The sequence below is a fragment of the Myotis nattereri genome, assembly GCF_964212035.1.
Source record: "Myotis nattereri genome assembly, chromosome: 2".
Taxonomy (NCBI): Eukaryota; Metazoa; Chordata; class Mammalia; order Chiroptera; family Vespertilionidae; genus Myotis; species Myotis nattereri.
Window position 1 is genome coordinate 170,734,845 of NC_138076.1, and position 14,827 is coordinate 170,749,671.

Consider the following 14,827-nt stretch of genomic DNA (forward strand, 5'->3'; position numbering starts at 1 on the left):
AGAGGCTTGCCCCGTTGACAGCGATCAGTGCCCCACATTGGTCTGGCACCCCCGCTCATCTGCTCCACCATCCCGCCATAGCCAATGCCTGCCATGTTCCGCACACACCCCCTGGTGGTCAGCGCACGTCATAGCGACCAGTTGTTCAGTTGTTCCACCATTCGGCCTATTTGCATATTAGCCTTTTATTATATAGGATTTGACTAGTATAATATTATGTACATAATGTGTAATAAATAATATATTATTATTTGACATAAATTTATCTATCCTCCCCTACTTATTTCCCTTACTTTTCCCCTCCACAAGTTATTTCAATCTGACATTTTTTCATGCCTTTATTGTCTTGCTCTCTTTACTGTATCCTCAACACCTAGAACAATGTAGTGATCATTCTATGAGTACTTGCTGATTAAACGAATGGTCAAATCATGACTGATAAGATTCTGTCCAATTTAACAATGTGTAAAGTGATCTTATTACCTAAAAACAAGCAAACAAAGCCCAAAAGCTTTTCAGGGTCTTCCAACATTCAGGGTCTTCCAATGTCAGGAAGACCTGACATTCAAGGTCTTCCAACAGGAAGGCTCCAAACTTCTGATATAATCATAGCTTCTGCCATGTATCAGTCCCCGGCCCATGCAACATCTGTCTGATCAGCTCCTGAGGCATAGCAGCTATTCCCAGCACACACCCGCATTCTTGCCGTTGAGGTTTCGCTCGAGGTGCAGTGGTGCACCTCTGCGTTTACCTGGTTAAACCGTTCTCTTCCCTATTAGTCTGCTAGGGCTGCTGTAATAAAGTACCACAGATGGTGTGGCTTAAACAACAGAAATTTGTTGTCTCGCCATTCTGGATCCTTCGTGCCTAAAATCAGGAGGTCTGTAAGGAAGAATCTGTTCCATGCCCCTTTCTCCTGGCTTCTGGTGGTTTACTGGTAGCCTTTGACATTCCTTGGCCTCTACTGCATTGCCCTGATCCCGCCCTTCATTTTCACACCGTGTTCTCTCTGTGTGCATGTCTGTGTCCAAATTCCTTTTTTCATAAGGACATCAGTCATATCAGTTAGGGGCCCTTCCTCTCGTATGACCACCTCTTAACTAATTACATCTGCAATGACCCTGTATCTAAATAAGGTCACATTCTGAGGTACTGGAGATTAGGACTTCAACACATGAATTTTTAGGGGACACAATTCAACCTAGAGCCCTTTCTACAAAGCCTAGAACAAATATTACTTCCTCCTAAATGCTTTTAGTGGGAGTCTCTCTTGCTTCTATGTTCCCATGGTGATAGCTTTATATCTGTTGTCTTCCTTTTACAGCACCTACTCCACTAACTTATTTATTTATCATTCAGTACTTGCAGGTACTTAGTTTGTGTCTGGGATCATGACGTCAATAAGATATACTTTCTTTTTTATTGACAGAGAGAGAGAGAGAGAGAGAGAGAGAGAGAGAGAGAGAGAGAGAGGAGAGAGAGACTGATATGAGAGTAAAACACTGATCAAGCTACCAAGGATTGACTCCCAAATCTGGCATGTGCCCTGACCAGGAATATCACCAGCCACCTTTTGGTGCATGGATGATACTCAACCAACTGAGCCAAACTGGCCGAGGCAAAGCGATATACTTTCTGCACTTCTGGAGCTCCTAGACTAGTGGGAATAAGATTCTAAACTCCACAAGTACAGAGCTTCTCATCTCTTGGTAGATACTCAATAACTTTCAGTTGAATTCAATAATTACTCTTCAGTTCAATATTTGCCATAATACTAGTAGATACATATGAAAAAGTAATGGAATCACAAAGGAGGATGTTTTCACAAGAGAGATGCTTGCTTTGGTCTGGAAAAAGCAATTGGGGTTTGGCTTGACTGAGTGCGGAACAAGAGAAATTTCAAGCAGAGGTGGCAATGCTTTTTGGGGAGGCATGAAAGAACAAGTCGCCTTGGGGATATTGCAAGTACAGTAGCCAAGAATGTCTGGAGTGCAGGAGTCTGGGGAAGATGGAAGAGATAATGAGGAGTCATATCATGAATGTCCTTAGAGTCATAATTAGGAAATCAGATGTGATTGGATATGGAATACTATTCTTGTTCTCTCCAAATTTGTCTAAAGCCTGAAAATTGAGGGCAATTGCTGTTAAGAGGAGCAACAGACACCTAATTAGGTCTTATTAAGATTAGTTCAAAGCAGTCTTTCTCCTCTTTCTCTACTCCTCCTTCCAGCTTATATAATAATTCAGTTTGTTGAAGAAGGTATTGATAGAGGCAGTAAATCTTATGCTTAGAGGGAAAGTATTTTGCATTTCTTCTTATCTCCTCTCTGTCCCCAAACCAAGGAAGGGAACACTCTGGGAGGAATAGAGATAGAGATAGAGATAGAGATAGAGATAGAGATAGAGATAGAGATAGAGATAGAGATAGAGATAGAGATAAAGGATAGGGATAAAGAGAGATATAGAGACAAGGGGAGAGAGAGAGAGAGAGAGAGAGAGAGAGAGAGAGAGAGAGAGAGAGAGAGAGAGAGAGAGAAAGTGAATGAATGAATGAAATAATGAATGAGACATTCAGAAAAGTTGAGGATGCGTGAAGAAAGAAGAGGTGAGCATTTGACACCTAAGTTAATGCTTGTTCAACTACAGAGACTCTTAAGCCATTCTCAGTGGAGAGAATCCTTAAGAAACACACATGGACCTAGAGGTTGCCTGTATTTCTTGACAAGAGAACCATGAAAGTGAGAATCTAGGTAGAGCTCTTCATGCGAGCAGCAAGGCTGAGAGCAAGGTGAGTGGCAGGGGAGGCTGCTCTTCCAGCATCACTGTGCTTGAGTGTGCCTCATAAATGATCACCCAAGGAAGACCCCCTTCCCAGGGTGAGAGAGTGTCAGAAGTAAGACACAGGGAGTTGAGTTATTTTGGGGCAAGAGCTGTTGAGCAGGGGCCTGGGAGGTGTGGTAGGATTCAATCAGGCTCAACAGAGAATATTTTCCCCACTGCATGAATTTTATAGTGTGGAGGTCCCTCCAAAAAACCTGCAAACATGCTCCGGAAGAGAGCCATCATTTGGAGGCTGCCACTGGCAGAGAACTGATGGTTAAGAAAGAATTACATACGACTCTTCTTTCTTTCTTAGCTCCTGTTCACTAACCCAGATCTTAGAGCTAGAAGCAACAATGAGGGGACAAATCAGAGGAAAATGTAAGAACAGACCATGCCCACCCGACACTTTCCCTGCTATAGGGCCTCTAGCTTTGAATTGGACACAAAGCTGAAGTTTTGATTCAGGCTGGGCTGGAGTTATTGCTACATCTGAGCTGCAAATTGGTCAGACCACCTAATTTCAGTCCATTTAATCTGACTGTCACACAGAACTTACTTTATAGTACTGCAATTTTCAATGGGTGTTTGCACAGAAATTCTTAAAACATGCAATACCTGACTGTTTAGTCAAGGGCACTGACCTATTCCCTTAGGTTGTCAAATAAAATGACAACAGCCAAGATGAATGAATCAAAATTATACCTATTTTTGTTAGATCAGCAACTATATATATATATATATATATATATATATATATATATATATACTCTGTGGTGTGCTGAAGAATTTTAGTAATTAGTTTATGTGTGCCATGAGATGAGCAAGGGTGAAAATCACTGTTATAGTGGATGTAATGTTGCTAAAGATTTTCATTCAAGGAGATAGGTATTCAAGGTGTCATTTTAGAAAAAACACCAGTAAAATCCTGCACATCTTCCACAGCCCAATAGTCATTTTCTTAGGTGAGTCTCCCTATTTCTAATATTTACACTTATATCAGTATTCGTCTCTCTTTCAGAGAAGTACAGGTTGGTTTTGCACTTGACATTGCTTGGTAAAGGCCTCTTTCCCACACTTGCATGAAAGCTTAATGGGAAAAGAAACTGCCATTATCTATTTTTTCTATTTTATCCTTAGGGCTTAGCTTGAATATTTATTTAATTCATAAAAAAATACTTACAAGTAAAAGAAGAAAACATACATACACCATTTTTCATGACTACACTGTGAATTTTCAGAAAGTGGGAACTATGTCCTATTGGTATTTCTATTTATGAGTTTAATCTGGGTTTTTACTCAATAACTGTTAAAAGTAAATAATTTTAAACACTTTTAGTGCTTTCGAAATCCCAAGTATCTGATAATTCCCTCTGCTATCTGAGCTCCTGGCTGTTTCTGTTGACTATCTATTTCTGCTGGCCTCAGTCACGTCTTATCTCCTCATGTGTTTTGCTGTATCATTGACTCTGTGTGTGACTTTGGTATAAAAAGTGTTTCTAGAAATAATTTGCATAGCACAATATTATGCTCTTCCAAGAGAACTTTTATTTGCTTTTACAGGTTCCAGAGGCATCACCATTCAGGGATTGTTTTATCTAATTTCAGAATGAGGTTGTCTGGGGAATATGGATGGTTTGAACCCACGCTGCTGTCAAAGAGAGGCTAGTGTGGTTCTGGGCCACCCTTTTATCCTAAAGTACCGCCTTTTGGGGTCCCCATCCAAGATGTAGGTTTACCACACTCCATCTTTGGTTGGGACATTTCTATTTAGTCTTTGCCTACCTGCCTCACTGGGATCAGCAAACGTCCCCAGGACAAAACCAGCCAGTGGAGCAGGGTCCTCCTCTTTCCAGTCTTGGCCTGACGTTCCCAGTCGCCTGTGAGCTCTGAGCTTTCTGCAAGCTCTTGGAGCATAGTGTTTATCTCTTGCCGTCTTCTCTAGTTGTCCTCAGGGACAGTCCTCAGGGCTGGGGCAGATGACCTATCCTTCATTTCTGGGTGCTGAAGCCTTAGAAACCACAAAGTGGAACGGGCACAATGCTTTTGTCTAACTTCTACAGAACGACTGTTGGCTTTGGTGGATTTTAAATTAGCCATAGCAGGAATCCTGGATTGTGGCTGGAGTGCTGGGTAATATTTTGAAAGCTACCAGGAAATGTTAATGAAATATTGGAGTTTACACCTCCAGAGTTTAGCCAAGTGCCTCCTCAATTTCAGACTGATACAGAATACATTTGAACTTTCCTGCAAGTCCATCTTAGTTCCCAGTTTTCATCTTGGTTATAATAAAACTAGAGGCCTGGTGCATGAAATTAGTGCACGGGGGCGGGAGAGGGGTGGGGGCGAGGGGGGCAGGGATCCTTCAGCCCAGCCTGAACCCTCTTGAAATCCGGGACTGCTGGCTCCTAACCTCTGGCCTGTCTGCTTGCCTGATTGCTCCTAACCATTCTGCCTTCCTGCCTGATCGCCCCTAACCGCCTCTGCTTCAGCCCCTGCTGCCATGGCTTCATCCAAAAGGACATCTGGAATGACACCTGGAAGGTTGTTCAGCTCTCCAGTCTAATTAGCATATTATGTTTTTATTATTATAGATGTGAGTAAGAATTAACATCCTGGTAACTTAAATGGTTTCCACAAGGGGTCCATTTGTTGAAACAAGATCTGTGAACAAGCAAAAAAATGAGAAATAGAATAATGACGCCTGGCAAATCTGATCCCAAAAGGAAGGCTTCTTTCTGTGGTGACTTTAAGATTATTTTTTTCATTATTTCATTAAATATTTGTTAGAACCTGGAGGTGTGCTGGGTATGGGAATGGATGCTGGGAGTAGGAAGGAAAACCTGACAAAGAAAGCCATGGTTCCTGTCTTCTCCTCATAGTGTACAGTTCCAACACCTGCTTAATGTACTACTACTCTAAAAGCTTTCCACAGCTCACTCAAGAGTCAGGGTTTATTTATTCTGCTGTCCAAACACAGTAGGATTGGCTCATGAGCAAAGAAGAATCCCTAAAAGGAGTGAATCACACACACACATTTGTGACTACCCACAATGCCAGGCTCATTAGGGGAGACCTCCCCACTAAGCCAATAGAGTCACATGCAGGTTGCACACAGAGAGGGGGAGCTTGGCAATAAAGAGAGCACAGTGAGGGCCAGGCATGAAGTCCCAGTCACTGGTGAGGATGGCAGGTGGAGAGGCCAGTGCCCTCTCAGACCGGGCAGCTGCAGGGATGGCACGCTTCCGGGGGAGTAGAAGTCCGGCAGGGCTCTGAGTGTGATCCGTGGTGCAGCCAGGCTCTAGCATTGGGTGGTCGGAGCTCTGGTTCTTTTAGCCCATAGCAGGTGAAGGTCCCACCCGTACCCCTGTCTAGATGGAGTCCTTATGCAAGTGCCCAGTCTTGTGGTTTCGAGCATTCTGGGCCCCTCCCAAGGGCATTCAGTTACACTCATGACCTGTCTTGACACAGCACTTGGCATAAATGTCATGGCCAACAGTGATCCCTATTAGATTGTCAAAGGTGTCCAAAAAGTCTGAGTTGCTCTTGCTCTGTACAGATGTCCCCAAATTGGACATTCATGACAACATGGGGTGAGCAAGAAAACTGATATGCAAGGTCACCCTGAACCCCAACTTTCAGGTCTATATTGCCCCTTTGTTTTGAGTATCTACTACCTGGATGAGAATCCCTTTATCCTATTTAATCTGTCTTCCTACTCTGACCAAAGCGAAGTATCATAGTGAGACTACTGCTCAGATGAATTAGCAGCTGTCTGTAATGAGACCACAGACAAGACACAGCACTCTTTCTGCCATCGCAATAGATCAGAAGTTCTAATTAAAAACCAAGAGAGAAATGAAATTTTTCAAATGTACTAATCTTACTAATGCCCTAGCCCGTGGTCGGCAAACTGTGGCTTGTGAGCCACATGTGGCTCTTTGGCCCCTTGAGTGTGGCTCTTCCTAAGCCTTGGGAATACCCTAATTAAGTTAATAACAATGTACCTACCTATATAGTTTAAGTTTAAAAAATTTGGCTCTCAAAAGAAATTTCAATCGTTGTACTGTTGATATTTGGCTCTGTTGACTAATGAGTTTGCCGACCACTGTGACCTTTCCCAGGAATTTCTAACACTCCTAAAGAAAGCGGCTGTTAGGCCAAGCACATTTTCTAAATATAAAAGAGAATAAGAAAGTCAAATAGACTAGCAAAATGCTGTGCAAATTAATCAAGCTCCTCTAATTAGTTCTTGTGTCTAAAAATCAGGCCTGTGACTAGGCACTCATATTTCTCCTCTCTCTCTCTCTCTCTCTCTCTCTCTCTCTCTCTCAGCTAAAAATGACACATTTTGGTGAAGTTCAAATATATATGAATAAACTGGCTGAAGAAACTCACTGTGTGCTTGGCTGTGGACACTAAAGACAAAAAAATCAATATTGTGGTTTGACAGAGCTGGAGGATTACAAATGTGAAAGATTTGAGAATTAAAGTGTCAAAATATGAAAGTACATGCAACTTCATTAACACAAGAATAATTCACATTTCTTGAGGAAGCTAATCTGATATTGGCAGTCTTACTCGTAAAATTGCACTGGTTTTACTATTGGTTTTCTACTGTGCTTGCTGGTTAATTAACTAATTAATTAAAACTGAGCTTGGTTGTCTTATTAAATTTTAATTAATACAATAATTGGGACTAGTCAAACAAAGCATTTCTTACCAGCAGCCCTTTGGGAGCTGCTTTTGAACAGATCAAAATGTTTTATAATGAGGTGTCAATTATTTATATGTAAATGATATTTCTAAAGGGCCTGAGGGCATCTTAAAAAGTTTAAACTCAGTATGTTTAAACTTCTTTCCCACCTGTAACCTTATTTATGTTTATTATTAATTTTTATACCATAATATATCCACAGAGAGTAACACAGGAGTATAAACCAATGCTTTCTCTGCTTGTTTTAAAAATTCTGAACGTATGGCAACTTAATTAGTAGACTTTTTAAATATTGTATTTAGTCTTTCAAATAGAAGCTCATCAGTGGATAGCATTGTGTCTGTTTATAAGAACTAGTTGGACTAAATTCAGCTTAAATCTGGTCCCTTTAAGAGAAAACGTCATAAACCTGGTTGGCTGATATATTCTTTCTTTTCCTTCCCTCCTTCCCTCTCTGCCTCCATCCTTTCCTTTCTTACTGATACTTTGACAGAAGGTCCTTGGTCTCTATGTTTGTTTATTTGTGGTTCACACTAGTCAAGTGTTTGTTAAATGTAATTTTAACCCAGTATATTTTACATTCATGTGGAACTTACATGAACATTTTCTCCTTCAATTCCCACAATTCTATGATATTTAGAAAAACTATTTTTCCCATGGGAAACTAAGTCTCAGAAAAAAAGGATCAGACTCAAATCAACAGTTACTAAGTAACTGAATTGCTATTATTACAGCACACTTGCCAATATTAACCAAATTTATGTGCCATAAAATCAGAGTAAGATTCCTATTAAATATATCATGATTATGACAGACGTATGGCAGAATCTGGTTGCCTGCAAATACTCGCTTTCCCTCTGATTCCTTGCTCTTTATCCTATCTTCATGGGCTAAGAGAACACCAACATCTCTTCATGTTAGATACACTCAGATCCCCACCAAGTCTACTGCCCGAACAGAATCCTCTGAAACCCAAGCTGAAAAACTCAGAATATTTTAAATGGCCTTTTCAAGCTCTAATTTTGCCTGCAAATGATCATTTTTGACCCTAGGTCAAAATTAGTTTTTTATGGCCCAAGTCCTTACCTAATGCTTCTTGCATGAAACTAGACAAAAGGGTCACGCAATGTAGATGAAGCTTTGACTTGTGACTTTGGGTAATGTCCCTATGTTGAACCACACCTTGCCCATTATAATTTTCCACTTGTAAGTGTCTAAATGCCCACAACTAAGCATTTTTCATTTTTCAAATATCTAAAACTATTTTCTTTAGCAAGCACACAATCTCAATGCTTCTTCCTCTAACCTTCTGAAAATGCTAAAATTTCCTAACTTTATAGTTATATGAATTCAAGAAACAATCAGCAGGACAACATGTTCCCCATTAACCTAGGACAAAAGTAGCTCACTCAAAAAAAAAAAAAGAAAACAAAACAATAACCCTGACAGTAACATTCCATGGAAATGTCTCTAAAGTGTCAGATAAAGTCACCATTGAGGAGCTGATACAGAAAATGGGGCACAGAACCCTGGAATTGCATTAACAATTAGTGGCTGTAGATGGCTGCATACATTACAATCACATCAATTACAATTTTATTATTACTAAATGGGATATCTGGCATGAGAATATCTTGCCTTCTTATAGGTCCTCATAACCTCCTTTCCACCCTCCATAGTCCTAATACGTAATTGACAGAAGCTAAAGATGGATAAAATTTAATCTGCATTTCTTTTTTGAAAAAAAAAGTATCAGGAGGGAGAGAGAGAGAGAGAGAGAGAGAGAGAGAGAGAGAGAGAGAGAGATCTTTATTGATTTCAGAGAGGAAGGGAGAGGGAAGTGAGAGATAGAAGCATCAATGATGAGAATCGTTGATTGGCTGCCACCTTCACACTCCCCACTGAGGATTGATCCTACAACCCGTGCATGCACCCTGACCAGGAATCGAACCCTGACCTCTTGATTCATAGGTCGACACTCGACCACTAAGCCATGCTGGCCATGCTAATCTGCATTTCTAAGCCATCTCCAGATTGTGGCTAGAGATTAGGTTATTGTTTACAGTTATAATTTATTATTTATAATAATAACACGTATTTGTTACAAGTAAGTTTCATTTGTCCTTGCACCCACTTGTAGATTCAAGTTCCCCACCAAGTATTTCTATGAACCCAAAGGACTATCTTACATGTTCTCATGAGTGATATGCCCCCTTGGGGCTCTGCTATTGCTCCATTAGGTTCAAGGACCCCTGTGAGCACCATAATCTTCTAGTAAGCTCTGCCACTGCTCCCCCAGGCATCATTGCCAATGCACTTAAGTCCTGCAGCAGATAAACAGGCAGTGAGTGGAACGCCTCTCTCCCCTCCGTGTTATCATATGTCAGAGGGGTCCCCAAGCAGCACGGCCTATATACCAATCTGCTTTTTCAGTTTCTCATGTGAAATTGCTTTTTCAGTTTTTAGTTTTCATTTTCTCTCTTTTTGGACATGTATCCAGGCTGGAGATGAATTGGAATGACAGCCACTATGCTGTACTCAAAATTCTTATTCTTTTTCCACAACAAAGGCTTTGTTACAAGTGTGGCATGTCTGCTTCCTTCTTCCCTTTAGATGAACACTTTTCTAGGAGCTTCTCAGACCCTGTGAAAATAGACTTGAGTCAGGGCCGTGCCAAAGTATTCCAGACATATCAGAATGTCAGCACCAGGCATAGATTAGACTACCGAGAAAATCCTTGCTGTAGAAATAAGAACACATTTATAAACAAGCAGAACTGAGAGATCAGTTGATACTCTGAAATTTAGTTCAAGGTATGAAAAATGTAATGGCAATTTTAGAAGAGAGAAACTAAACACTTAATAACGTATGTGTTTGGGGAAGAGCGTCTGAGAGAAAACTATGAATTGAAAGTCAGCTTGAGGTCCCAAAATGGACCCTTAAAATGAGTAAAATAATCCTGGAAGTAGAAGTATGGTTTATCATTTACTGGATGTTAAGTCTTTTATATCTTTAATTTTCTCATCTTTAAAATTCTAGATTCTAATAGAATATGGAGAAAATTATGTACTTAGGAGCTGCATTCCTTCTTCTTGGACAAGAAACCATGTAATAATTTTTCACTCCCCCCTTTCAATTAGTAAAAACATATATTTTTAATTTTCTTTTTAAATGTGAGAATTTAAAAAATATTTTGTAGAGTAATTTTTGTAATGTATGAACATCCAGGGCAGATTACTTTAGTTTTTTACAATTATATCACTTCTACAAAATCAGGATAAGACAGTCTGGACAGAGACTTCTTTGACAGAAGTCGTCTGTACTTAGTTTTGTTACCAAGTCCAAGCTCATCCCACTCATTACACAACAGCCAATACTTCGAGTGACAAGGTGGTGGAGCAAGGAAAGCAATTCTATTTGGAAAGCCAATAAGCTGAGAAGATGGCAGACTAGTATCCTGAAGAACCATCTCAAGAAAGTACAGAATTCAGGCTTCTTTTATGTCGAATGAAGGGGGAAACAGGAAGGGCAAGAGGTGATTGACAGCCAGACCTCTGGATGCCAGTATATTTTGAGGAAGATTGTAAAACTTTTTTGTTCTTACTCTATTAACTCTAGTTACAGTGAGTCCAGTCTCACATCAGCTCCAAATCTTTGATAAACAATTATTATGTTTGTATATACTTTCTTATTTCTTCCAGAGAGGCACTTTCTCCTAAGGGGCTATTTTTGTAAAACTCAAGCCACAAGCAGAATTCCTCTCATGATTAGCATGTCTATATGCAGGACCAAGCAAAAGCTATTAACGTGAAGGGCATGGAAACAAAGCAGGCTTGAAGAAGATGGAGTCAGAGAGGCCAAGCATTTCACTCTGTTACAGTTGCATTTTTCTTCTGCTGGTTCTTCAGGTTGCTCATGGGCCAGACCTGAGTGGAGTGGGAGAAGAATGTATGCCATTGATGCTGGTTGTATCTCACTGAATTCTTTTCTCTCTTCTCCAGGAGTCCTGGGGGTACTCTGGGACAGTGGGGGCCAGGCAGGGGGTGGGGACTAAGATTGAAATATTTGCATATGCTGAGCACTGGAGAAGCTTTGCCTTTAAGCGCTGAATTTCCCGGCCTCATTAAGAAGAAGCAGGGATTAAAATGGAAGTACACAACTCTTTCTCTGAGTTCACTGAGTTCTTTCCCTATAACCCCAGCTTTACCCCATTATTGAGTTGCTGGAGGATTTGGCTTTGTACACTATAAAGCACTAGCTGAATATGATTGGAGTAGCCATAACATGAGATAGAATATCAGAACTGATTCATTAAGCAGCCATGGGCTGCTAGGACTGCAGACCCAAGTACCAGTGAGGACATAAAAGCTGCCCTCAGCCTGGAACTAAAAATTAAAATTCTAAGAACAAAATCAATTATTTATTCTTGATAGTTCACCTTAATTAAATTCATATTGTCATCCCAAGAGGCTTTGGGCGTGTTTCTCAGCTGCCATGTCCTGTTCTCCATTGGCATGATGATGGCTGCCACAGAGGCAGGAGGTAAGTAAAGCAATGAAGACAGGATGTCCTCCCTGTGGTATCTACATTCCAGATGGTGACTGTTCTGATTTTCTGGAGGAGCTGCTGGGTCCACGCTATGCTACCACAGGCACTACACATGGGAGATCCACCCATTGTTGCCCTGTGCCTGAAGCCGGTCCATCCTTGCTGCTTGACACAGTCGCTGCAGGATAGAAACATCTGCACAGCATATGTTTCAAGGGACCTGGCGTATATAGCATACTGTTCTTAATATTTTTGCTCCCCTTAGCGCTGTGTGTTTTAACCAAGGTCACCTCTCTGAGAAAGGTTGTTTCCCCAGGTAGGGATTTTTCCCTGAAGTTAGGGAGGGGATGAGACTCCTTAACTAAGTGCCAGGCGGGTAGTTAATCACTTTAACTACAAACAATCATGCTTAAGCTACATAATCTTTACTCCCTGGAATGGAGATAAGAAACGCCCTAACCTTTGTAATAGAAATTGACAGGATTAAAATCAACTGGTATAAATACGGATGTAACAAGACAATAAACAGCAGAACCTCTCTGGAGATCCAGACCAGAACTTGGCTGGAGATCCTGGCTGGAGATCCTGGCTAGACTGCTGATCAACTGAACACTGTCTCCATGTCCTTCCTTCTTCACCGACTCCGTCTACGCCTTTGGGAACCCCTGGACCTGCTGGGGTTGGACCCCGGCAGCCCTGGGGACTGCATTCATCATAGGTACAGAGAAGAGTGGCCTTGTGCCCCCACTATCTGCACAAATTTTAGAAAAATAGCTTTTTAAGGTTGGGAAATAGCTTTAAATTTTTAATATAGATAGAGTTTTCTGATCGGGTACAAAGATAATGATCAAATTGTTAATGTGACAATTTTGGACCCAAAATTTGCTTCATATGCACTTTAATTTTTTTCTGTATCATATTTTTTTCTGAGTAATACATCAGTGCTGCTAGAATGATCCAACTGTCTTCAGTGATTTTCTGAAACGATATATTTTCAGAGATGTCATTTATTTGCAGAGAAGAAAGCACTATTAATAGTAGCGTTCACCTAGGATGATATGTCTTATTTTCTGCAGTCAATGTTGGACAGAATGGCATGGCAAATTGCCATAGAAAAAGGCCATGAAAGGATAAAAGAGCCAAAAGATCATGGGTGTTGTTTTTTGAATCGATTAGTAACTCATTCTTTTATCACTTCCTCCTCCCCTGTCCTCAAGGTTATGTCCTTTTCCTACAGGGTCAAGTCCTTATTTCAATCTGAGGCAACTCTGAAGGGCCCTCCCAGCTCTAGAGCTCCCTGTAGGATTGGGTGAACATTTTGTTGCAGCATCATCACAATTTAACTGCTCCTTCTGCCCAGTTCCACTTTTCTCACCCCTCACAGGTGTATGTCAGGAGTGCATTCCCCAATACACCTCCTGTATGCACATCTCAAAGCCTCAGAGTCAATTCCCAGGGAACTAGTCCTACAAGTAGGCCTTTTTATTTAAAAAAAAAAAAAGTATTTTTTATTGATTTCAGAGAGAAAGGGGTGGGGGGAGAGAGAGAGAAAGAGAAACATCAAAGAGAATTACTGATTGGCTGCCTATTGCACGCCCCACACTGGAGATCAAGCTCACAACCTGGGCATGTGCCCTGCCCTGGAATTGAACCGTGACCTCCTGGTTCATAGGTCATTACTCAACCACTGAGCCGTGCTGGTTGGGCCAACTAGGCCTTTTGAGGACAACGAGTGATTTATTTCCCACAAAGTCTCTGAAAGGTCCTGAGACATCCATTCTGATTAGACTTAAAGGGAGCAGAACTAGTCTGTGGCCATGAATCCTTATCAAACATCCCAGCCTATTTGAAGCGAGAATTGAAGAGTGATATAGACCTCTGGGGAAAATGATTAATTTTCTTCTTCCTTCCCTGTGGACCACTCCCACACTCAACTCCAAGTCAAAGAATAGGGCACTAGAAGAGTTTTCAATTAAGATTAGAGCAGTCTACAAGGTAATGACCAGAATTGCAGAATTGTGGGTCTTGAGGCTTCTATGGAGCCCAAGAGAGCTCTTGGGAGCACTGGACAAGTCACATCTAAAGCTGAGGGCATATGTTAATATGCTGTTTGCTCTGGGGAAGCCTCAAGATTGGCAGGAAGTTAGAACAGCCTGTAATTTCAGGGAGAAAAGAAAAGGTGACAGAAGAAGCAGTCAGGAATAGGCATACTACCATGTCCCAAGTGAATGCTGTGCACGGTAGCTGTGCTAGAGATGTGTTGATGTGACTTCAGTAGTAAAAGGGCAAGGGATGTATGTCTAGGGACAGGAGCTGAGGGAGTGTTAAAGGAAGTCAACTGTAGTGTCCACAACCCATGCCAGTCGCTAGGCCCCACAACAAGGGTTATTGGGCCGGATGCGTACATGAGATCTCCTGAGGGTTCTTCACTGGTCATCTCTTCTATCTGAGCTCTGTACTTTGAGTGTTTAGTATACATCTTTCTCTCTCATTTAATCTCCTCTCCAATCTCTATTCTTAAATCACTTTCTTCCAAGCCTTCCAAATTTTCCTTAATTTTTTTAAGGAGAACAGTTCAGTTATCTCTTTGCCTTACTCCTCATCTATGCCCCAAACTGCCCAATAAATTATTGTTGGGTCTGAGCTCCTCTGTTAGAGATGGGACCTCTTTGGAAGCAGGGAACTGGAAGAAAATACAAGCAGCCATAGATATATGGGATATGCTTTATTGTAGATACAATA